General features: G+C 43.0%; 1 protein-coding gene across 10 annotated transcripts in view; it reads left to right on the top strand.

Annotated features, from left to right (window-relative positions):
* The window catches only part of Mura (ring finger protein murashka), a 72,304-nt gene that overhangs the window by 11,765 nt on the left and 35,175 nt on the right, over positions 1-25,364 (top strand). For 5 of the 10 annotated variants that reach the window (XR_013010565.1, XR_013010564.1, XM_076439537.1 and 2 more), the window contains one exon: positions 23,343-24,786. The exons of 3 other annotated variants lie outside the window; for them this stretch is intronic. The gene's annotated coding sequence lies outside the window, so the exon portion shown is untranslated. The remainder of the gene's footprint in view (positions 1-23,342; positions 24,787-25,364) is intronic. 2 more of the 10 variants (XM_076439540.1, XM_076439538.1) reach the window with 2 other exon arrangements.

The raw sequence follows: 25,364 nt of genomic DNA, 5'->3' as shown, positions 1-25,364 counted from the left end.
TTCTCGTGACTTTCACAGTGCATATAATTGACACAGATCTACAAAACCTTGAGTACTTGATTTTAATTCAAAACTCTGTAACGCATGAAAATTTGACGAAGCATAACGTTTCCATTACCGGAAGTGCGACGCAGTAACGACAGCTTCGCTCCGAAAACTGTACTTAAACGACGGCTAATAAAATAAATGAAACGTATAAATAAATAACCTGATATACCGGTGTGTGCCGTAGGGCAGATAGTCCTGTTACAGAGTCGTTGAACGTGTTACTTGTTGGTCCTATTGCCATCAATAAACGAAGTAAGAAATCGAATCGATTATGCGTGTGCCCGCGTGACATAAAGTATAAAGAGGTTATGGCTGGATTCTTACTTGTCCTTCGTTTTTAAAGCCGCTGTCTGAATTGTCTACCATGACCGAAGGTCTTTTCTCTCCTCGTTGCATGGGGAAACATGTGCGAGCTGATAATAGCGTATAGTGTCGAAACATTGTAGCAACTATCGATGTTGCTACTCCGGAGTTACACGTGTTCACATAATTTTAATTTCCTTCGCTCTGCGCTACCGGGTGACCTGAAAGTTCTGGACCATTCTGAAATTGAATAAACCATTTATTTTTTTTTTAAATTTATGTGCAAAGTATTCGTACACCTTTTAAAAATTAATAACTTTTCCAAAACTTTCTTTCAGACGTTAGAACGATTAGTTCACTGGCTAATGTGTGAATAATTTTATGTACGAGTACTTTTTCATTCTTGATGTAGCTAAACTAAATTTTTTGTTATTACCAAGTCCATCGAAATGATGGATTTTTCTGGGAATTGTGGAAGGTGTTGGACAAATTAAAAATTCTGTGTACATTTAAGTCGGAACGTTTCATTTTTTAAAAATAATTTTTTTTAATAACGAAATGGATTTGGACCGACAGAGGATGGAATTTGATGGGATAGAAATCTAATATCTGGCAAAGCGTATTCGAGGGACGCAAGGTGTGCATACAACGTGTCCCAGTGTCTGTCTCTTCTTCTTTTTTTCTCTCCTTCCTCTCTCTCTCTCTCTCTCTGCACGTTTCCCTTCCGCGGTTTCTCTTTCTTTGCTTTGTCAGAAGGTTCCTACTGGCGATCCACGGTTCGCCCATCCGGCCATCCGCCGAGAGAAATGCGATACTGTCGTGATAAACAATGTGCTCCTCCTTCTTCCTCGTAGGCTTTCTTCCTCTTCTGTTCCGCGCGTCGTCACGTTCGGGAACATAGAATTTTTCAACCCTCCATTTCCCTTGTACTCGTATAGAACCAGGATCAGAAGATTTCATGGTTGCTCCTCTTACCCCTTGGGATCGCGCTGTGGTATCGATTTATCGTAAAGTTTATATAGTTCGGATGGAAAGGGCTCGAGACTCGGGTACCGTAACGATGTTTAATTCTGTTAACCCTTTGCACACGAATGGCGATTCCCAGGAGCCATTAAAAATTGCCATTCCATTATTAAAAACAGTTGTAATATTAATAGACTCGTCTGTGTTCTATTATATAAATTGTAAAAAGCTCAACTGTCGCGTATGAGTAAAACAGATTACATAGTTTAACCCTTATTAAATGTGTCGGTATCTAACCAATTACTACATATTTAAGTATTGTACAAGGTATTCTACCAATTTCGTATCCGTAGAACTTGAAAAATCGTAGGGAATGGAAATATTCTCCAAGTATTCACTAAGCTCTCTATTCTATAAAATCATAGGGAATGGAAAATAGCTCCGAGTGAAAAGGGTTAAAAATGATCTGGGTTGAAATAAATATCTTGATGTTGGTGGTCTTGATGATGATTATCTAACTCTCGGACGCACGATAAAGAATTCCGTTATTTTAGATTTAGATCATTGATTGTTGTCATCTTCCTTGTATCTATATATTCAATATTGTAGCTACTGTGTTGTATCGCGTTTACAGTATTTATCGTATTACCAACAATAAACCAGCGTTCGGGGACCAAGCATAAACAATTTGTGCGATCAAATTGGACCTGGAGCCCGCTGGCCGAGGGTTAAATAGAGATGCCTGAATATTCTAGAGAGGAATATTGAAGTTCCGATATGTTAATTGAGTTACTCAGAATACTAGAATATTAATTAAGCTAGCGAATATATTATTTCGTCGAAATTGTTCAAATAATTGAGCGCCGCCGACTATGTACTATTTAAATTGTCAGCAGCACTTACAATATTGAAACACCTCGTTATCTTCGTGCAAAATATTTGCGAACTTTCGGTTATATTACTCTTATATTTCTTTCAAACGAGAGTCTTCTTGAAACGACACCGTTATCTGGAGTCGCAGTTGAAGAGCAAGTAGCAAGACGCCCCCTAAATTTATCTATTCATTTCTACGTGCAAATAGAAACCCTTTAACATACAATACGTTTACATTAACTTACACGGTTAGCCGTGACAATGGCCAGTCGATTATGCTGCGTAGATAAAGCTCCCCTTATATACTTCAGTACTAAAAAAAGAAAAAGATTCATTCGTCCTCTCGATTTCGAAATCGTAATATTTATGTAAATAGTATAAAACGCGCGGACAATCTCTTTAATCGGAAATATCAATAAATACAAATATCAAACATTTACACACAAGTATCAATCAATTATATAGGAAACGCAAATGATAGTTTGAGAAACGTCTTGCAAATCTAATAAATTTGCTAAAAATTCGATGCAAATAATCATCGTGATTGAATCCCGGCTGATCTAAAAGTAGCAGTTCACGCCAACCCTAGTTGCTAGGCTGTTGCTGTAAGGGTTGGTGATGGCTGGAGCGCCGTAGAAAGAGTAGAACAAATGTGATCTCAACTAAAGCAGCTTAGGAGTGTTCCAATTAGACTGTTACTTCAAATAAGTTTAGAATTTCCAATGTTAACGCTGGTACACAACCGAGCAACCGGTCAGCCATCTTGAGAGTGTCTGAACGGTGAAGCGAGTTGCGCTGTTGGGAACGGCTTGTTGCGAGGGACGGGCAGGTGGTGGCGAAAGAAAGGCGGCAGGTCCACCTGGGTTTTTCAGGAAGTGGACATCGCCCATCCAGAGAACGGTACCTCCATGGTTCGCGTATCCATAGTTGGGAAGGGTCTAAGACCTCCATACTCAGTACTCCGACTTGCTGACTTAGGCTAGAGTCTACAGCTACGTCTGTTCTTTCTGGTTTTCCGGTGTCCTTGTTCGAAGCGGACAATTTTCTTTGAACACGGTCGTTCCTCGATCGGGGTAACCCGGCGATCTATACTGTCCCAGGATTATTTTCGTTTTACAAGCGGGGCTGATTCGTGAAGGTGGACGCGGTCTTCGTGCCTCAGGGTTCCGGCGTCGCAGCGAAATGGAACGCAGGTACCGTTTCCACGGCAATAAATAGGCCGTACCAGGCATACCTGATAAAGCCTAGTCCAGATTTATGCGTTTATTGATACGGGAATTAAAATAAATAGAAAGATTTACGGGGGACGAGACGCTGGCAAGACAAGGGTAGAATAGATGTTCCAATAAATCCCCTTGCCGGGCCGACCGTAAGCTGGCCGGCTATACGCGGCAAGATATTTTTCACCGATCCCTCCATTTGCCATTCAATGGTTAATACCTTTAACGCCCACGCTACTCGCCGTTTCCTTTCGGGCATCGACCATTAGGCGCTTTTCGTTGTCTCATTCATGTATATCTGACCCACTATGTTTTTTTTTAGCAACAACAGCCGAGCAAATTGTACCTACTCGCTGGGAAATACAAGCCTTTGAAAATCGGCGCACGGGGGGCGATCGTTTTTGAATGCGCTGTAAAGCGTTTTAGTATCGTTTCTAATCCTTCGTTGGTCGTGTAGAATCACGAGCATGCCAATGGATTTTATTAGTTATATAGCTGCGAAATACTTTCAATGTGAGTAAACTTCCCCCTAATTCCAGTAGGTAATATAAACTTTGCTCGACGATCTAACTGCAATTCGAAGCGCCTCGTCGAATTGCTTTGTTATTCGTAAACAAAAGATCTTAGATCTTCGGGATAATGATCCATCCACTTGAAGGTAACAGATCGTTCATTTGTAATTTACACTTTTCACGGGACTTTTTTGGGAAGTTGAAACAACTGATTTGCCACAACAACAACAACAAAGTTGCAAGTTGTCTGAATTGCAGAGAAAAAACAGTTGTACCTCGCAACTTTTTTATGCATATGGAAAATTTAGAAATATATTGTGAAAATTTATTATAAAAACGTTTAGAGATGGCAGAAATTGCAGTTTTTCATGATTTTCTTGCATCTTTCAATGTCTGTCGTCTGGACGGACTTTCGTCTTGATGAACATGTAAAGATTAGAAAATGGTAATCTTTCTGACCATGGTTGTCGAATGAAAAATTAACTGTCACGTCTCTGACCATTCCTCCACCGTCCTCGATCGCGCCCCTTTAATTTCACGGGCTCGAGTATATCTTTTCGAGAGAACCGTTCCGAATTTCGAGATTCACGGTGCTTATCGGTGGTACAGCATCGTCAGATCGCAACTCGAGATCTTCTTTTGTCGAAGCGTCACGCTCGAAAATAAGTAGGCGTATTTCCATTGCAAAGGGAACAAACCGTACGCGACGCTCTCCGCGAAGTTCACTGTCGGCTCCGCATCTCGCTTTATGCAGGCTCGTCAAGGCTCTGCGTCACTGTGTCCCGATGCTGTGCAATTTATTTATACCGGTGCGCTGCTGGTGTGCAAGAGCGCGCGAGCGCGCAGAAAAATTTGCCGGGTATTACGCTAATCCGCGAATTTCTCTTCGCGGACGTCGGTTGCTTAACTCGCGGCTGTTTCTCCAGCGATTTTTCAGGAATTTATACTCCAGCTACTCCTCGATGGATTTACATAGCGTGCGGTGCAAAATGTTCTATCTAAACGGATTTTATTCGTGTACAACAGAAATGAATACCTGAAATACGTGTAGTACAGCAAACGTGTGTTCGAGGAATTTGACAACAGTGTTCTTTAACGCATACAATTGTACACATACATTGAAATTTATGTTTCCGAGGAGGAAGTTGCACATTCACAGCCATGGAACGAAGTCATCCTCTAATGCAATTTTTAAGAGTATAAAAGCTAGTTTCAGAGAAGAAGTGAACTGAAAGTGTCGATCTTTTAAATAGGAAATTTTCTGTGTCTCTTAATCTAACTTGGAACTACCAACGATTGTCCAATTATTAACTGTATCAATTTTTGAGAGTATAAAACGTCAGACTTTTAAAAATGATATTTTCGGTGGCTCTGAATCTTCCTTGTTGTAACTACATATCAACAATTTTCCAGATATTCATTTTATCATTTTTCGAGAGTATAATAGCCAATTTCAGAAATAAATTGAATTTAAAAGGTCGGACTTTCAAAAATGATATTTTCAGTGGCTCTTAATCTACTTTGGAAAATGTTGGAAGTACCAACAATTGTCCAATGATTAACTGTATCCATTTTTGAGAGTGTAAAAGCCAATTTCAGAAAAGAGCTGAACTAAAACTGTTGGTCTTTTAAAACTGATATTTTCAGTGGCTCTTAATCTACCTTGGAAAACGTACCTACCAACAATTGTTCAATTATTCACTTTATCAATTTTTGAGAGTATAAAAAACCCAGTTTTAGAAAAGAAATAAAACTAAAAATGGAAATTTTCAACAATTGGTGCACCATTTCCTTTATCAATTTTTGAGAGTGTAAAATCCCGTTTCACGAAAGAATTGAACTAAAAATGTCGGTCTCTTAGAAATGAAATTTTCAGTGACTCTTCCGAGTTCCGAGTATTCGCGTGCAAATGATCGTCGAACAGGGTATATACGATAGAACGTCCGAAGATTTTGGCAAGTCTCCCTAAGTATCGTGATCCGCAAGGCTTAGAGCTCGGGCAAAGATCGAGCACGCAGCAGTTCTCTATCGGTGCATGTCGAGTCGAAGTCTCGATCGTCACGTAGGTTAATCTATCCGCAAGAAACGTCCGCATCATCGCTTCTCGGCAGCGATACGATACCGAGAGACATTCGTCAATAACGCGATAAACAGACGCAATGGAACGAGCTATCGTATCGGGCTTCTCGTTCGATTGCCAGCCAGTGCCTAGCCTTTTCTGATCAGTCGGACATTATTAAAAGCGAACACACTCTCTACACTGACAATGGGAACTCGATACCATGGGTTATACATATGGAGGCGACACGATTTTTACATTATTAATGAAACTGTGTGTTACTCCCGATGTTTTAATGGCTGTTTTGCCAGCTTGACGCGACAAATAGGAAACAGGAAAATCACTTTCGTAATCCACATACGATTAATTACAACATTTTTCTTTTCATCTTTTAACGAAGAACATAAAAATGATTCCCACTGTTGCTGTCACTCTAGAAAATTGAAGATTCTGTCAATTTCGTTCAGTTACTACTTGAATTAAAAATGTATTTATCACTAAAAACCGAGCACTAAAAGCGAAAATGGCAAGGCTCTATTCATTTAGATTTCGTGCAATTGTTATTACTAGACTAGTTATTACTAGATTCCAAGACAGGGATTCCAAGAGGTTAAATAAAAATGTCTTTTTTGTTTTAATTATCTTGTTAAACTGAAATTAATACGTGGATGTTCTTAAAACTTTTAAATATGTCCACTGCTTTAAATTGTACGTGCCAATTCTTGTTATAAATGTATAGAATCCGCAGTCTAGTTATTACAAAATCATAAATTCTACGATTGTAAGATGAAAAGTATAAAACCGGTCATTCGACATTCGATTCAGGCTTAGTCGAATAAAAAACCCAAAAATGGTTCATTTCGACCTGCTCGATAAAGCGGAAGAATAATCGCCATTTCGTATCGCACAACAATAGGAACTAATAAGAAAGAGATGCATCATAAACCGTTTAAATATCACATCTACCTGGACAGGGGTTGGAAAGGATCTCTGTCAGCAAAATAGGGGGTAAAGGTGGCAACAGTCTCGCCTAGCCTGGGAATCGCAAGTAGTCGAACAGGCCGAAAGGCTCGGCGTGCTCGTGGAAAGCGGCGAGAAAGTCGGTGGTCGGATTTATGAATAGCTCTGCTACCAAGCACCCGCGACAGGCCAGACGAAGAGGTGCGCACCGCGCCAGGTGAAAAGGAAACTTTTCGTGGATACCTTTGCCTTTACCGAACCTCTGCGTACCTGACCGTGACTCCTATTTCGGTACCGTAAACGGGACATTGTTTTTTTTTTTTTAAACAGCTAACGACCCTTCGGTAATCAAAGTTGAAGTAATTAAACGATTATCCATTTTATTATCTATTCCATAAAATACTCTTTCATCGCGTGTTAAATAGGGATTTTCATACCTCGAACATACAACTCGATTGATTAATTTAAAAACATTTTTTAAACAAAATTATTGTTTGTTTTCATTAAGCTGAAAGCACTTGTGATAGAGATAATGCCATTATTTTCTGCGGTTTAAAAAAAATGCGTGGCATAAAAAAATTGCAAATACATTTATAATCGTATATAAATATATTTTTCAAGAAATTCAGTACGTATAGATTACATTTATTCTTAGTCTACTATTTGTTTCGTGTTCCTCTGAAAACGATTTTCACTTTTTACAAAAGCGACTATAATAAACTACAAAGTAATAATATAAACTTATGAAATATATAGCGTGAATTTGCGAACAACTAACTGAATACGAAATGTCACTTAACAATGACGATCGCCCAGAGGTGGGCATTATTTGTCGAAACAAATATCTCAAATGCTATTTAATATTTTAGATTTTATTTTGCTGAAAGAAAATAGTATTTTAAAGAAGATATACAATTCCGAAAATTAAATATTTCTATTTGAACGATGTGAACCTGAAAATAAAATATTTCTATTTCAACAATTTGATCGAGGAAATAAAATATTTCTATTTTAAACTATCCGAAACACGAAATAAAATATTTTACTTTCCGCATTGTTATAATACTCTGAGAAACCGCATAAACATATGTACAGTCTATCTTATCGTTAAGAAACGGTTTACACTCATAAATCTATTGAATTCGAACCATTATTTTCAGCAATAATTGAAAATAAAAAGACAAAATACAAATATTCTCAGTATTCTTCAAATAAAATACTATTTTCAAAAATTACTGCCTCAAATAAATTATTTTATTTTCAAAAATTACTGCATCAAATAAAATATCGTATTTTCGAAGTTGTACACATACTTTAAAATAAATAGGATTATTTATTATTCACTATTTAAAATACTATTTCCTCCAGCTCTGCGATCGCCCTACAATTTACATTGTATCGAGCGTAGCAACAGAAGAACCATTTGGAAATTCTCATTATTCTTATCTGAAATAAATCTGTAAAGGAAAAAGTTGGCACATCATTTCTTTACGATACATTTTAGAAAAATCATTGAAGAGCTCACAGTAATTCAGAGACCAGTTGAGAGAAACAGTATCACGAAAATTGTTCGCATAAAGCATAACACTTAATGAGTGAATAAAACCAAAAAAGAGCAATTGGAATATTATTTTTCTATACTATATTCAACCATCTCGGAAGATTTTTGAGTCTACTTCTGGCCAGCTTTTGCGTGAATACTCCACAGTGCGACGCTCAAAGTATCGTTCGAATATGTTTCCGATGGGTTCTGATTGGACAGCCTCTCCCAAAAAATGTTTCTGAAAGGTAGTACGTGTTCTTAGCACTCTGTAGATGAATTTATGTGGCAATAGTGTAGGGGCCCGTGGTACCTGGCCACGATTGTTGTGTCGCGTTCAAACCCACGGACAGAAGAGGCTCGAGCCTCCCACTCCCTCGGGGCTGCCCACAATATCCATCATTATACTGGGAAGGGAAACGTCGGGGATGTTCCTCTCTCTGTAATTCGCTGCTGCGGTATGCGGGCACGATGACGCATACGGGCCCCTCTCTTCTCTCTGTCTCCCCCCCCACTCTTTATTTCTTTCTTTCCTCTTTTCTTGTGACCCCTTCTACCGAAGTTCTCTGCATCGGTTTGAAGAAAAACTACAGGGTGGGGAGGAGAAAAACGAACCGTAAAACTCGCAGGGTACCCTTAAGGTGGAAATTTGTAGTTCTTTGTGGCGGGTATGCGGGCGGGTGCACCGACGCACATCCAGTTTATGGATAGATCCGTGGACGAGAGAGGGCCGCTTGAAATTTTCGAGGGGCTTAGCGAAGTTAGATTGATGAAGGTTTGTTAACTGGTTTTATTGGGGAATTACGTCTGCCGTAGCCGGTGCGGGTCACTTGTAGATGGGGCTGTGTTTTTATTTGAAACAGCGGCGGGAAATAAAACTTTCGCATGGGATCGCACAAATGAAAATAACAAACGAATTCGCCGGACCCGAAGACCCGGCAAATTAAACTTCAGAATATTATTCGCCCGGCAAATTGTGTTCGAATTGAATCATCTTCCTTCGGCGCGTATGTAGATATAATACCGTTGAAACGTGGATAACACAAGAAAATACGATCCGAATTGTATTGTGTTTGGTGTCGTTCCACTTGGAAAAAGATCTTTCATAAAAAGATGAGTAAAAACAATGAAGTTCCGTCATTCAATTATAATATTGTCCCACTAGGCAGTCGAGCTTCTGGAGCACAGCCGGCGATAATGGATATAAAATTTGCACAAATATCCAGCACATCTTCGCGTACAATCATTACCGCGGTTCATCATTATTAGCGCGCGGCGATGTATTTTTAAGGATTTCTTTAAAGCTTGAAACGGCGTAAAATCGATAATGGAACCTGTCTTCCCGCTGCTATGCTAAACGGCCGGCCTGTGAACTAAGGGTTGCGCAGGGTTGAACGTGTTCTGACGCGAAAATGTTATTTCACGATACAATTAGAACGTTGTTTTTAGTCGACGCACAGTCGCTGAAAGCTCTTTTATACTCTCGAACCTTTCCATCCAGATAGAATGTTTCACCATTTCGCTTCGGGGTGAATACCAGGGGGCCATCTTCTTTCTTCGAAACGTTCCTTAATTCATGACTCTGTCCTGTGGCAATGTGCGCGTATGAATAAACTCGTTTTCCGCTGCACGCGCTGTTTCTCGTTAATTTCTCGAATTAACAGGGTAGACTCTTCTCTAGGATTGCAAGGGTGCGGGATGCGCCTTCTAATTTTTCCTAGATCGATCTTTTATCGAGCGCTTCTGACTACTGGAAAACCCCATTTCTGCATTATCGAGAAATGAGAATTCTTGCAATCCTGGAAACGAGACTACCCCTTAAAGGAACGCTCGCGAGCGTGCTTCGCGTGGGACTTTCGATTTTTTGGAGCAGCATTAAGTTAATTCGCGGATCCACATATCACGGCGGCGATAAAGCATACAAAATATTATCATGAATCGTGCGGACGATTAAAGTTCAAGTGAATCTGTCTTTCAGATATATCTTTCGGAGCGGAGTGCACAATTTGCAAAGATGGGAGGCAGGATACGATGGTATCGATTCGTTAGTGGAAAAACTAGTCGATTGGCATGGCAAATAAATCAGGGTTTCCTGGGAAGTAACGAGGCGGCATGGTTAAGTGCGCGTACAGGCGGAGACTCGCCAGGTCATGAAACTAATTTCCTAAAGTAAACTGCGCCGCGTAAGAACTCGTTAATCATTGGTTGTGACCAAGAAATGCGGGAGTGCACCGACGACGACGACGACGAAGAGCAGGAGGAGGACGACGGGATGCGTTTTTCCCCCCCTCGCGTGTGTCCGTGTGCATGTAAACAAACGGAAAGGGGGAGAAGCCCGCGATGCACCGACACGTATCGTTCGCTTATAGGGAGAAACTGGCTGCCGTTTCCGGATTGCCAACTCCGGTCCGGTTCGTTTATTTCGTCAAACCAGTAGGTCCAGTTTAGCAGGGCTAAAGTGTGTACCTGTTATACCGTACCGTCGCATAAATTATACCTGGCGCAGTTAATCTCGAGCTCGACGACCGATTCCGCGAGGGACGGCACGCCTTGAATAATTGTTAACACGCGGAACGATTTTCCTGCCGCAATATCGTGAGAACCAGCGATACTTTTATCGGTGCCTCGATTCCTCACCTGCGTCGAGCTTGTTACGTTTTAAATGCGAAACGTAACGGAGCTGGCGCACGGTTTCATGCAACGGGTGACCTAACGTTGCACTCTTTTAGGATTTACGCGTTGCATTCAGTCGATACTTGCGAACGACAGTTTTATGGAAAATCATTTTGGCGTTCAATGCTGAAGAGGCGTTTCTACCGATCGAATAGTTCGTCGCTTGTTTATCAGGGTGTGCGAGAAGCCGAAATATCCGGTCGGGAACACGAAATTTTTTCGGCATCGGGACGGGTACCCGAAAATTTCGAGATTCTCGAAATAATTTGTTCTTTATATATGTAATTATATTATACAAAATCCTTTTCGTTGAAAGAATGTTGTCCTTCACGAATTCCTTCCAAGTGTGTCACATGTCATATTCTCGGGATTCTTTCGGGAATCTTGATATTTTCGAGAACCGAGAAACCGTGCTAGGTTCGTAGACTGTGGATCTTTTATGCGAATTAAAAATTGTCTGCGTCGATTGTAAGATATAGAAACCAAATAGAATGTTATTTCCTCCCTTAGTAATTTTAATAGATGATAAATCATATATTGACATCTGCAATTATCAAAATTTTCCTACAATTTTGAATTTTATCTACTCAATTTTCCTATAAATGCATAAAGGTCCGCTGTCTAGTAATTAGTAAAGGGTGAGGGGTTGTATAAAGAGTTGTGGTAACAATACCTTATTTAAGCTAGGTACTGTACACTGTACAACGTTGTAGCTCATGCAAGAGCTGGCCGAAGACTGAAGACTAGAATGGAAAGATGCCTCTTAAGGGATGTGAAAATTGTGGTGGGGATGTGGTAAAGATTAGTGGGAGAAAATTGGAGGTGGAGCTGTAGAAATGGTCCAGACGCTGTCATAAAATGTAAAAATCGGACGAGTCCTGTCGCTTCGAGTTCAAGAGCCTTCGACTCTTAGACTAATTTATTGCCTCTAATCAGCTGGTCGAAGTCTTTGCGACTCAGTGTCAAATTTTACAGACGCTTTCGTGAGTCTCGCATTGCGTTGCGTCTCAACAGGCATCGAGTGAGTATTTCTCGCGAAAGTAAAATCGTTAGATAGGGACTCGTTAAGCGGCCGCTGATAAAAGGGACTGATTAATTGCTTTCCGGTGAATTTTATCGATAGGATACTTTTTCATCACTCGCCATTCGGTCTTCATCATTCTCATCCGTTTAATGCTCGCCTCTCTTTTGTGCTCGGTTATTGCAGTAAGGATTCGTTAAATCACTGCAAGATACATTTAGGTATTACTGGCATATAATCCAGACCTAACTCTATAAAGATTAATTGTTAGCCTTACTTTTTATGTCTGTCATAGTTACTCTTTCAAGATTGGTGTGAAAATATTCTTATTCAGGTAAAGATATTTTGTCGATCGATTTTGTGCAATATCGATAAGTTTCATCGATCTTTTAGCATGAAATATCCGTACTCCCGTTTCAGGTAGAGCGCCCGCGACTCGTATCCACTATTCGAATATAAATTATCGCGTAACAATAGGAACTCGTTAATTGTTCAGTGAGCGTCGTCAGCCCAGTAGCCCTTACAGTACACCGGTCCCGTTAAATGCTCGCGAATTTCAGTTTTTACCACTCGGTTGAAGGGGGTATTCAACTCTGGACCGCCATGCCTTGAGCGAACTTCAGGATTTTCTTGCCGTGAAACTACAACATCCTTTCTTCTGAAACTTTCTGTAGCTTTGCAGTTCTCCTTGAACAGTTGCCACAAATTTGTAATCCGAAAGAATATCAAAATTGATCTTAGCGGAGATATATCAGTAGACATATATTCTTTTATACATTGTTTCCTCATTATCAAATATACCCTATAATGTTCGTAACGTGTCACACTTTCATTCATCGTGTCACTGCGACCCAAAGAGCTACGAAAGTGCAGCGTAAGTGAGGGGGAACAGCAGGGTTATACACACGAAGAAAGAAAATAATTTCTATTTCACTCCAGTTTGTTGCAATTTAGGTAGAAAATTTTTATTTTGCATAAAGATCCGCTGTCTATCTATTACGTTGGAGCACCTTTTGGAAGCGCTGTTCCTCGATAAGCGAGAAGAGAAAGAGTTTTGTTGTTCTTGTAGACTAGAATGATCGCAGTGCAGTCGGTCGTGGGTGCGCGATTCGAAGGTTATTAAGGCCTGCGAGTTAACAATTTCCCTTTGTTGTCCGAGAGGAACAGGAGGAGCCCGTTTCACTCGGATTGACGGACGGCAGTTTCGCCTTCGAGCGAAGACAAGAGCCAGCGTTCGCGTCGCGAAACGAGGATGCGTTAAAATATTCAGGGTCCGAAAACGCGGCGAACGCGAAACGGACGATGGTGGAGGATCCCGAAGGATAACGCGTGTTACGTTCTTCCCTGTAACGAGCTTCCGGCGCGGTGCACGAGTAACATCTATTTGGCTCCCGTGTAACCGGTATTAAGACATAAATTCGAGCCCTCGCCGGGCTCCTTCTACCGTGAACGAGACGAGTTAGGAAAATTGCGCCGTGGTGTCTTTGATCCGCGACGGGAGGAGAGCACCGTTACGGATTATGAAGTCATAGCTTGTAACTTCGGGCTTCCTTGTCCCGCCGACCACCGAGTTTCCCTGCCGGCGGCGTTCACCGGCGAAAAAGAAAATTACAAGTATCCGCGAACGTGGGTGTTAATACTTAACGGAAACTTCGTCCGGCAATTTTGAGGGAACTTCGACGAACTTCCGCGAACCACGCTGGAATTAACACTTTCCCAGAGAAACATAAATTCGTCTTATCTCGTTTCACGCTCGGTTCAGTCCGAAATCATGGTTGACCTTCGTCGGATTTATCCGTATTTCGTATTTCGTTGGCGAGAATACGGCGATAGAGCCAAGCTGAAGACCAAAGGTTGACGATGAACATCGAACTGTTAGGTCGTAGGGAAAGTCCTGTCGTGTTTTAAAGAAAACGTTTGAATGTAGTATTATAAACTTGTTGCCATCTGTCAATTTCTGATTTACAAGCTAAATTACCTGCTCGTTTCAAATACGACAGACCTTTCCCTAATGTAGCTCGAAATCAATAAAACCAGGTAGAGCCGGAACCGTACCAGGTATCGCATAAATCGAATTTGTTTCTCCCATTTTAAACAATGCCGGGGTAATTCCGCATCAGCGTCGAGCAAACAGCGTCTCGCGAGCGGAGACGCCAATCAGCGAGATCCAGAACTTCGAATGCGACAACGTAATACCGAAGCCGGCTTGTAGTCATAGTAGCAAACTCGAGGTGGAAAACAAAAAGGCCATCGTCCGAGCAGTACATCCTTTGAGGAGACCAAAGTGGAAATTTCTCTGCCCTCTCTCCTCTCTCGATCTCCTTCTATTTCTCTGCCCGCCCCTGGTCGTGTTCCCTCCCTTGAGCTGTCTCTCTCTCTCTCTCTCTTTCTCTGGTTATATCCGTCTGCGTCTCTCTCGGTTACTCTCTCTCCAGGGTGCCAGCTAGTTTCGTGATACGAAGCGGCGTGGATCGATAGAGAGCGGAGGAGCTCCTTCGAGGTTGCTCTCTCTCGTTCTGGTTCTCTCTCGAGTCTCTCGCGTTCTCTCGCTCTCGGTGGCTGGCGATTCCTAGAGGATTCGAAGGAACCGAAGCATTTTCAAGGAGAGGAAGCGAGAGAGAGACTGGGGTCCGGACCTGTGCCCGGCGTCGCCCTAGGGACCGGCTTTTGTCGTTCCGGCCTTTTAAGGGCTAGTCGAGTGGACGACGAAAGTCTGTTGCCGCCTCTCTGCGGCCTCGTCCGTGAGACACGGGCCGCGCACCAGCTGTTGGAAAATCGAAAACGCAGCTGCTGCCTTCTCGACCGGCATAAATTCGAGCCTTTGTGCCCCCGTGTGTATGTGCAGGTCCAATTTTATGCCCGGCCGTCCACCGGCACGGCGGCGCAGCGCGGCGCGGCGTGTCTACCCGAACGCAGAGAGAACTCCCAGCCAGCCCGGCTCGTGGGAGTTGTCCCCGATCGGGTCTCCTCCGGTCCGGAACTGGTTCGGCTAGACCTCCGACCGGAGCGTCGACCAATCGCCCCAGCTGACAGAGGTCCCCGTCGATTCCAACTTTTTCCCTCCGCTTCCACGGAGCCCCGATACTCGAGACCAGAATTTCAAATCGTGCCCGCTCCGGAGCCATTACGAGGGTTCAATGGAGACTGAAACGTAAAGGATGACGCCCCTGCAGCGCCTCCGAGAGCTTCTTTCATCAGGGCTGGGCTTATTCCGGACACTCCGAAGCCCGAACAGTCCGTAGAAACTAGATATCAGGGCCGTGCCGTGTTATGACACAGAGCGAAATCAAAATACAGTTTTAAAAATATTGGTCTACGTTATTCCGATATCGATGTATACAATTTATGTATTTTTTTAGAATCACAATCGGAGGTTATTTTAAAGAAAAAACATTAATTTCCAATCCTAGAAACGAGTCTACCCCTTTAAATTCGTACTAAACGGTTCACGTACCACGTGTACACGTTCAAACCCGCGATCTCTAGTAGAAACGTTCGATCGCTAGGCACGTATCAACCTCGGCATTTTCGGTGTACGCTTGAACGCTTCTGGATGACTATCTGGACACCTAAAATGAACCTAGACGACTAAGATGAATCTAGACACCTAACGTCGACCTAGACTACGAAGTAGCCCCGGCTGCGAGTAGTCAGACGTCCAATTTCCGGGGGTTATGAACATTCATCAACTAGGTCGAGGCTCCACGGACCTGCTGTACGAACAGGACAGAAAACGAACCTCCGAGATTATAAACAATCTTCTGGACCGGTGACCACGACATCGATAAATCGGCGAATTGCCGCGAAACAGTTTCCGCGGTACCACGGAACATAGACAAAGCGAGGAACCCATAACTCCAGAAAAATCATTAGCACCGCGGCGGTTCCCAACTCGCTGATGGGATTATTAAACAGCCGGGCAACACGTAGATCGTCTGGTGACCCCGTTCGAGACCAACTTTTGATCACATTGTTGTCTCGAACGGTTTGTGCACGCGTTTCTCGTCTCTCGTTCGTCCTCGGTTCTCGGACGGTTTTTGCGTTTGCCGGTTGCTCCGTGAGAGAGCTGCTGCCATGGGAGAGGAGTTTAAAGGTAAACGGGTTTCTCGTAAACAGACCGCGCGCCACATCATCCGAGGACTCGACCCGCTCTCGGCTCCACGTACAATGTCTTCCACTGATTTTTGTTACTAGGATCCTGCCCCCAGAAGCTTCTTCCCCACTGGAGCCCGGCTCTGTTACTATATTTGTCCATCCCGAAAGAAACTAGCTCCTAGGGAATTTCTTCTACACAGTAGTTTCGTCATCGTTCGCTTTGGACGTGGCTCCTAGGGGATATTTTTCGCGTATGATAGCATATGATAGTTCATGATAGTGTACGATATTTTTATGATAAGGTGTGATAGTGTATGAAAGTTGCAATAGCATATGATAGTCCCGATGTTTTATGATAACGTATCATAGCAAACGAGAAACATGATATTGAATAATCAATTACAATAGCTGACAAAAGCGATGATACCGCGCATTATAAAATATCACAACAGTCATCGGTGATATACGTTATCATAAAATACCGTACAGGGTAGCTATCATAAACTGTGACGACGTACCAGATTAAATTATTCGAGCGTACTCCGAGTATAAAGTGTCGTACGGTTGCAAGAAACAGCGGCAGAGCCGGGTCCAGCGAAAGATCAGTATATTATTCCAAAGTATCTGAAAATTATGAAGTCATTACCCACCACTAAGAGAACGGGCCAGAGCCAGCATAGTACGGTAATGAACACAAATAAAGTACACGCGTCTACAGGGAGCACCCGTGGAGCACACAGTGGAAGTGGTTAACTTCGGGTTTTGACCTGGCAAGCATTAATGCACTTAACTCTACTTACGCAACTGTACTAGTAGGAGAGTACGTAGCTGAACGCGCATACCTTCTTTGACTCGAATGTTGCTCTCGGAAAAGAGCCGCGGTCCCGCGAAATTAACCGTGGATGCATCGGACTGCAATCTGACCGTGTTGTTTGCCACGTTTCTCAATTAAATTTAGAGAAAAAGCACGATTAACGGCTCCAGTCGCTTTTTACCTCTGCTCATCTGTTGAGCGGCGCCGGTGATATTAACAGTTCCGATTTATTTATTCGTCGCGAGATATTCAAGTGTAGGGGTACTGTACCGATTACTTCAATTTATCAGGAAATAATTATATGTGCAAGCATTTTGTGGAGGAACGATGCGTTCTGAATACAAAACAGAATTGGTGGCTCTCGAAACCTAATACGACATAAGACAATATTAAAAAATAAAATCGATAACATTTTGTACGCATTACTGCGGATTAGAATTAGTGATTCTTGTGCCGCAGTAATGAGCTCCACCTTCACTTTCATGTACGCAATGCTGTCGGCTTAATTTTATTATTGAAAAAAGGCAAGAGAAGTTTCTTTTTATATTTTTATTGTACCGAAGTAAACTTTCCGCTGTGCAAAATTCAAAGCATTAAGGAGAATGTACGTTGATAAAAATATTGCATCCCCCGGTGACCGTCCATGCTTCGTGCTCTTGATCAAACTAATGTTTGCAAGAAGTTATAAAAACCGAGCGGCGCGAGTAGTTCTAATGTTGAAAGTATCGGCCAGACCGGTGTTCACGATAGAACAGCAGGGGAGAGAGCCATCGATTGATAATTTCGTTAAACGCGAAAAGCATGATGGCGCCTTGGCTCTTCCCGCAGCTGAAGCAGCGCCGCGTCCCTCGAAGAGGAGAGATGGAGAGAGAGAGAGAGAGAGAGAGCCGGAGAGCTCGGCTCCGATATTGCGCGCTACAAAGCCACGAGGTTTTTTATCATTGGAACAAAGGGATGTATTAGCCGTTAAATAGCGCTTCGTAGCACCTGCTAGTTACTTTGCCGTGAGCCCGTTAATGATATACAGCACGGCGGACATTGCAAATACGCGGCATATGGCGCGCTCTTCGCGCACACGTGCACCTACTATCTTTGTCGAAGGAGTAAATGCCTGTGTACGCTGATATCGTGGAAACACACCGGACAATCGGTCCTTCTTTATCCAACGATACTCGCAGAAGATAGCGCAATCCAACTCTCTGCAATGTTGCAAGGTTGCAACTCGCTTGGACGTGCTAAAATGAACGCGTTCAATAGGCGTTCAATCTTACTTTATTATCAGTAATTTATCATCGTGTGTCCAAGCTTATCAAAAATTGTTACGAAAGTAATTTCTGATTGACTCCGATTCATTTTTTATTTTACTTAGAAACTCCGAGTCTAATTATAACATAGTTCCTTGGAAACGTTCAAGTTGCTACCGGAGGATTCATCAAATTTTTAACAAGTTTCCCAACGCTATTTCAACTTGCTAATTAAGGAAAGTCTGATCAGTAGCATGCGACTGTAACGTTCTAGTAAAACAACTCTGTGGATTGATCTCTCTGGCGTGTACAGGGTGGCCATCCGAAAACTGTGCGTCTGACAACATCGCTTCGACGAATCAGGATATTTCTTCGTGCATTTCCTTAGAAATAACATTTACCAAACAGGAATAGGAGTTTCGACTAAAAATTTGATCGATCCACGTGCTGTTCCGTGTCGAACGACGATTGAATTGCGAGCACCGGCTCATTAGCGGACGGGCTTACATAGTTTTAACGAATCAAGACTACTTCTTTACGAAACAGGAACTCATTGTCTCATGTTGAGAGTTGGTTCGAGTTTCCACTAAAAATTTGATCGTTCCACGTGCAGTTCCGTGTCGAACGACGATTGAATGGCTTCATCGTTCTAACAAATCAAGAAATATCAGATCTTTCTTCACGAATTTCCTTACAAAAAATGACATTTACCAAACAGGAACCCTCGTCTCCCGTTAACAGCATGCTTCGTTCGAGTTCCGACTAAAAATTCGATCGAACCACGTGCTGATAAATCGTGCAGAGTTCCGTGTCAAACGACGATTGAATTGAGCACCGGCTAATTTGCGACCGGGCTTCATTCGTTTTATCTGCGAGTCGCAGTCGTTTATTCCCGCGTCGACACAAAGCAGAGGGTTTTGCAGTTAATCCGAGTTTCGGATTTGTTGCGCGCCGTGGGCCGCCGATAGTTCGGAAGGGTATTTAAAGATGTTCGATTAAATTTCGCCGGTTGTTTTGATTCCGTCCACGAAGTTTCGCCGGCGAGTCCTCGCCGTGAGCCGCCTAGTGATCAACGTGGGTGCCGCGCGATCATTCTCGCCGAGCAGTGCACCTTCCACGAACGAAATTCGGCAACATCTGCCAGACAATTTTGAGTAGCTGCATTCTACCGGGGCCTAGAACGTTTTCTCGTTCCTTTGTGTACACGGACAGCTCCGTGGGCCCTCGATCTTTTTCTTCATTTTTTCGGTCGGAAACGGCCGCAGAGAGGTGGAACGAGAACGGAGTCGAGGAGAAAAAGAGAGAGAGAGAGAGAGACGGTGAACAAGCCACGATCTCAAGTCCGAAGAAACGATTAAGTGAACCGGAATATCCAGGCCCCGTTGCTTTGGGCCCGGGCTCTCTCGCTCTCTCTCTCTCTGGTTCTTCGCTGGGCCATGGCCCCAACACAAAAGGAAAAAAATCAACGACGAGTAGCAATACGAGGCGGGCCCCCGATCGTAGCGAATTTTCGGCCTCTCGACGAGCATCCTCGAAACTCGACTCGACCCTGAAAGTTCTAAAAAAAGCTCCAGTCACGAGAGGACACGGTTCTGAAAGGACTCGGACTTGGTCCTTGGTCCACCGAACAATGTTGCGGCTCACGTGGCAGCTCTGAGCATTCTCCAATAGCCTACCGATAGAACTGCACTGGTGTAGGCGCAACTGTTGAGAGAATCTCTGCGACGTTTGTTTAAATCGTTTCGTGAATGTCGGTTGTTCGGACACACTGTTCCCGGCATGTCAAATAGTATCGTTTGAATATCCTGAAACTATCGAGAATGCACCAGGCCTCCAAGCTCTTCGAGGTCCCAAATGCTTGGCCTGTTCCCCTAGTTTTCAGGATGCCGGAGGTGTGCCGGGGGTTCTCAACGACCTGAAAGTCTCGGCGAGCCTCGATTTAAGAGGACCTGATGAAGACCTGGTTCTAAAGTCGGAAAAGTATCGCGCGGCAGGTCCGAAGACGTTTCTTTAAATTGTTCTGGCATGTCTAGGTATGTACAGATATTCTTCAGCTGCCTAAACGACCTCTAAGCTCTTTCAGGTCTTAAATGCTGTTCTCCTGGTTTCTGTAGAAGGTCTTGAAAGCCCTGAAATTCTTGGCAAGCCTCAATTTAAGAGGTTCTCATCTCTAAAGTCGAAAAAGTATCGCACGGCCGGCCTGAAGACGTTTGTTTAAATTGTTCCGAAATTTGCAATTGTTCTTTATCTATCTACAAGACCTCCAAGCTGTTCGAGACTCCCAAACGCTGTCCCCCTGGTTCCTAGGGTCTTGAAAGCCCTGAAAGTGTCGGCAAACCTCCACGATTTAGGAGGTCGTGAAAGTTCTCCGGCTGATGAAAGCCCGGGGAGTCTTAAAATTTGATGAAAACTTCGGGACCGTCTGTCCGAAGCTAGAAAAGTATATCGAGTACGTTAAACATGGCGATAAACATTTTCCTTGTGTGCGGCTCGCACGTGTCCATTGTTTCGCCGAGTATAGCACAAGGATACTTCACCGGCAGCCATGAAAATACCTCGTAAACTATTGAGTAGGAACAGCTACAGCTGCTCGCGAAGCTAATACGATCCTCTTCTTTCCTATAGTCATCCCTCCCGGTGTTTTATCAAAATCGTAACTCGGTATCGGTTCGCGTGTGAACCCGGTGGAACGGTTATTGCCGATAGGTCGACGGAGATGACGACGCGACAGTGTACCTCGTCATCTTTGTTCAGCGCCCGTGGTAGACCGAGTAAAAATCGATTTATATGTACTATCTGCACAGATAAATATTCTTCGTGTGCATTTGAAGAGAACTGTTTATTCCTATCGTATCGGAATCCGGCGCTCTTTCGAAGAATACTTTCTGTTAAGGGGGTAGACCCGTTTCTAGATTAGCAAGGACGCGGGTTACGTCTTCTCTTTTTCAGTAGTCAAAAGTGCTAGAGAAAAGATCAATCCAGGCCGCAGTCGCCCTCAAAAGTCCTACTTTTACGTTGACTAAGCGTAATTTGCATTATTCGCAAGCATAAAGCTGCGAATGTAGCTATTTTCATAAAGCCGAGGCAAATTACACCTCGTAAACGTAAAAATAGGACTTTTGAGAGCGATCGCGGCCTAGATTGATCTTTTATCTGGCGGATTGGCTACTGGAAAACCCCATCTTTGCATTATCGAGAACCGAGAAGGCGCATCCCTTAATCTTTTGTAGAGTGTCCCATATTCCCCTTGAACTTTTCTTTTCCTTAAACACTCGAAGGTGAAACATCAATTTTATTTCCCAAAATAAAGTAACGCTTGGTACTTCATGTTATTTTGATTAATTTCGAAAAAGTTTGTTTTGAGGTAGCTCAAAACCGGTCCGTGTCTGTGCGGAATCGACCTTTACACGTTTTCCTTGGGTAAACGGTCTGGAAGTTGCATGGTCGCAAATGGCACCAGCAGACTTCCGACGACGAGCCGAACTGAGTCGAGTCGAGTCGCAACACGGAGATGGAATTAACGATTACGAGTCGGCGGTGTACGCGGTGGCTCTACTTATTCATCCATCGTAAACGGAAACGCAACGTCGGCCTGTAGAAGGAGAGAGGTGTCGAACGAGTCTATGTCAGCTGTGCGTTTATGTAAATCCACGACGGACACTGGCGCACTCGTGTCGGAAGTAACTGGGACACTTGGGCCGAAGGGAGTTCAGTCCAGTCACCAGGTGAACACGCGCCATATGCCGCGCAACGATAAGACTATTTGACAAAGGATAGACTATACGCTACCTTCGATCGTCTCTACCGCCGCGAGAGATCGTTGTACCCTTTGCGACGCCGATAGCTCGGTCGATTGCATGTTCAAACGATTCGTGGAAATGTTTTTCGCTATCTACTGTTTACCAATTTGCACACCCCGCAAAAGATCGCGCCGGCTAGACGTCTTCTGGGGTATTTGCTGTCGCGGCTCTCCATCGCGCAGAACAATTCTTACAGTGGATCGGAGTATGTAATAATAATACGTCGGTCATATACCACGCTATTGCTTGAAAGGTATAGAAATGAGTTTCAAACTGATTGAACGAACTACAACTACCATTCATTCTCGTGTCCACGTGACTCGCAATTAAACAGTATCAATAATTTCGACGCTACCAGATTCTAGTGAAGAAGGCTTAGTCAGGGTTAATCTTTGATTTCTTCCAGGATAAAGTTAGTGTTTTATTATAAGTTAATCCTAGAAGAAAATAAGATATTCTAAAGTGTAATGCATCCTTTACAATGAATCTCTTATTCAATCAAACGTGATTGCAGCATCCCTAACTAAACTGCACTACGATCAATCTGTTTGTTTAAATAAGAGATGTATCACAAATATTAAAATAGGTTTCCTGTAGTAGACGGAGCCAATTTTTATTTTGCACGAAGATCTGCAGTGTAGTCGTAATATTTGTCCACCCACTTCCGTTTCACTCGTACGAACAACCCAGAATAATCGAAATGGGGTGGACATTTACTATGACACGCACGTCGAGGCTCATTCGCTGCTAGAAACCTGAAATGAATCATTTTCACGAACAACCCACCGCACATTTACCAAACAGATCTCCGACTTAATAAACTAAAAAATCGAAGAAACACTCGAAAAGACCTTTTCGAGTTCCATGTTCCTTGTCACGTATCCGCATCCAGTGCACTTAGGATTAACGATCCGCGCGTATTAGCGCGCATCCTCCTTGGGCCATTTTGCATGAAGTTTCCCCAATCTCAAGCTTAGCGCCTCTCGCATCTGCTTAGCGGCTTTTTGTACAGTTTCCAAGGACACGTATTTCTTCGGAGAGCTTTATCTCTATCCCTCTCGACGCTTGCACCAAAACCACCGAGTCTAACAATACCGCCATCCTATCGATTTCCGTCACTGTCCAAAAAACCGATCGCCGAAAAAAAAAACAAACAAACAAACAAATTGTTGATCGTCCGTTTTTGTTAACTGGCCAACCCTGTTTTGTGCTTCTAGCTTCTAGCTAAAGTCACGCTAAACGTCGCCGGGGACGGTTCGCGTGACGGCGAGCCATCGAAGAGGAGCGATGTTCCGTCGAATTCTTTCTTACCGAGGAAACCTGCTCCCATGCTAAGGAGAGACGTCCGCAGTACGGCTACGGGATAACACGAATTTTGACGTTAACAGGTCGTCCTCGACCACGCACGAACAGTATCGGTCTTTAACGCGACGGCTATCGGGACACGCCTGCGCCTCTCTTCTCGCAAAACAACACCGGTCCTTGTCCGATTCCGTGAAGATCGCGACTGAAATTTTTCACCGCTTCAAAACTCGGACCACCGACGAACTCACGTTCCGCGATTCTCGATCGAATCGGCCTCCGCGAACTCGCACGTTGCGCCGAACTACATTTTGTTTCGTAACGACTTCGGCGCGTTCATGTAAGTCACACAAACTCAAAATTATTTCAGTCGAACAATGATATTTTCTCACTGCTCGCGTAGATCCTAACGAAAGTTGATTCACTCAACCCTTTGCACTCCGGTGCTATTTTAACTCGAAAATTAAACATTTCTCTCTAGCTAGAATATTTCCATTCCCTATGATCTTTTAAATTTTATTATTCAACACCTAAATGTTTAGTAGCATTTTAGATAATGGTAGAGCAATTTTTAGTGGCGTCTCAGAGTCGCTATTCGAGTGCTAAGGGTTAATAGATCACTGTAAAAATTGATTTTCAAGTTCGCTAAAGAATTTGTAAAGAGGCAGCCAAGCTGATTAAGACTAATTTTAAATGATTAAGATTAATTTTAAATAATTGTACAGCAATTTTTAGTGGCGTCTCAGAGTCGCTATTCGAGTGCTAAGGGTTAATAGATCATCGTAAAAATTGATTTTTAAGTTCGCTGAAGAATTTGTAAAGAGGCAATCAAGCCGATTAAGACCGTTAAGGTAATATAACAAAAGCTATTGTACTTATTATTGATTTTAGAAGATTGCTAACACTACCGAAGTCGGAGAAAATATATTTGGCACAATTTCGAAAAGTTATGAGGCAGTTCGTTGAAGAAGTCGGTGATCGTTTGAAATTCGCGAGCGTTCTATCGGTTAGCGCGTCAAGTTCTTTCGGCCAACAATTCGGACTTGAATGAGCGACATCCGGAACATGGCGGCCACATGGTAGTCAAGTGTTGAAGACCGTGTCGTTGTTCGTCCGTTGTTGAACGTGGGTACCAGGAGAATATCTGTTTTTACGTTTGAACGCTTCAGGCCCTAACGGAGAACGAGCCGAAACGGGATTAGCGATAGAATCGGGCCGGCGAAACCCGATTTCATAAATATTCCCGCGGAATTATCAGCCGCTCCTGTTCACCGGCTCTCCGCAGCGCGAACGGCGACGAACGCAAACGTTTGCAGACTCGACCGAGAAAAATGAGGATCAACGGGGCCGTTCAACAAAGTGAATATCCATACATGTGTACCTAATTGCAACGCGACGCTTCGGAAGATTCGAGGAATTTCAGAAATCCAGCCAATCGCAAGTTTTCGAACCCGAGCCGACGACATGGTCTTCGTTTATGCGGCTAGATCTTGGTTTTGTACCTCGCGAACTTGAAAGTAAACAAAATTGCAGCGTTAAGCTATGTCCACACTGAATCCACATCGACCAATTCTCTTCTTCTACCGATTATAAGTTTTGCACTCCAAATTCACTCTTTTGCAAATTAAATTCAACCTTTAGAAAATCAATTTCACCCATTAATAATATTTAAAATTAATTATTTATTTATTTAGGCACACACAGTTTTCGTACGTTACAAAGTTCATGAATTGGTAATTACTTTTAAATAAGCATTTGATGTACATCTTTGCAATAAGTAAAATTTGGAATTTCTTTGCAAAATCTTACTTAAAAACACTTTACTTGGAAAAGGTCGAAATTGATTTGCAAACGGGTGCAGAACCTGTAAGAGAAAAGAGGGTGGCAAGACGCGACAAAAAGTTGCTCGATGTTGCTTTATGTTGCGTCATTGCGGA

The sequence above is a fragment of the Lasioglossum baleicum genome, chromosome 15, assembly GCF_051020765.1.
Source record: "Lasioglossum baleicum chromosome 15, iyLasBale1, whole genome shotgun sequence".
In the NCBI taxonomy this organism is placed as follows: domain Eukaryota; kingdom Metazoa; phylum Arthropoda; class Insecta; order Hymenoptera; family Halictidae; genus Lasioglossum; species Lasioglossum baleicum.
This window is presented reverse-complemented; position numbering and strand designations above follow the sequence as displayed.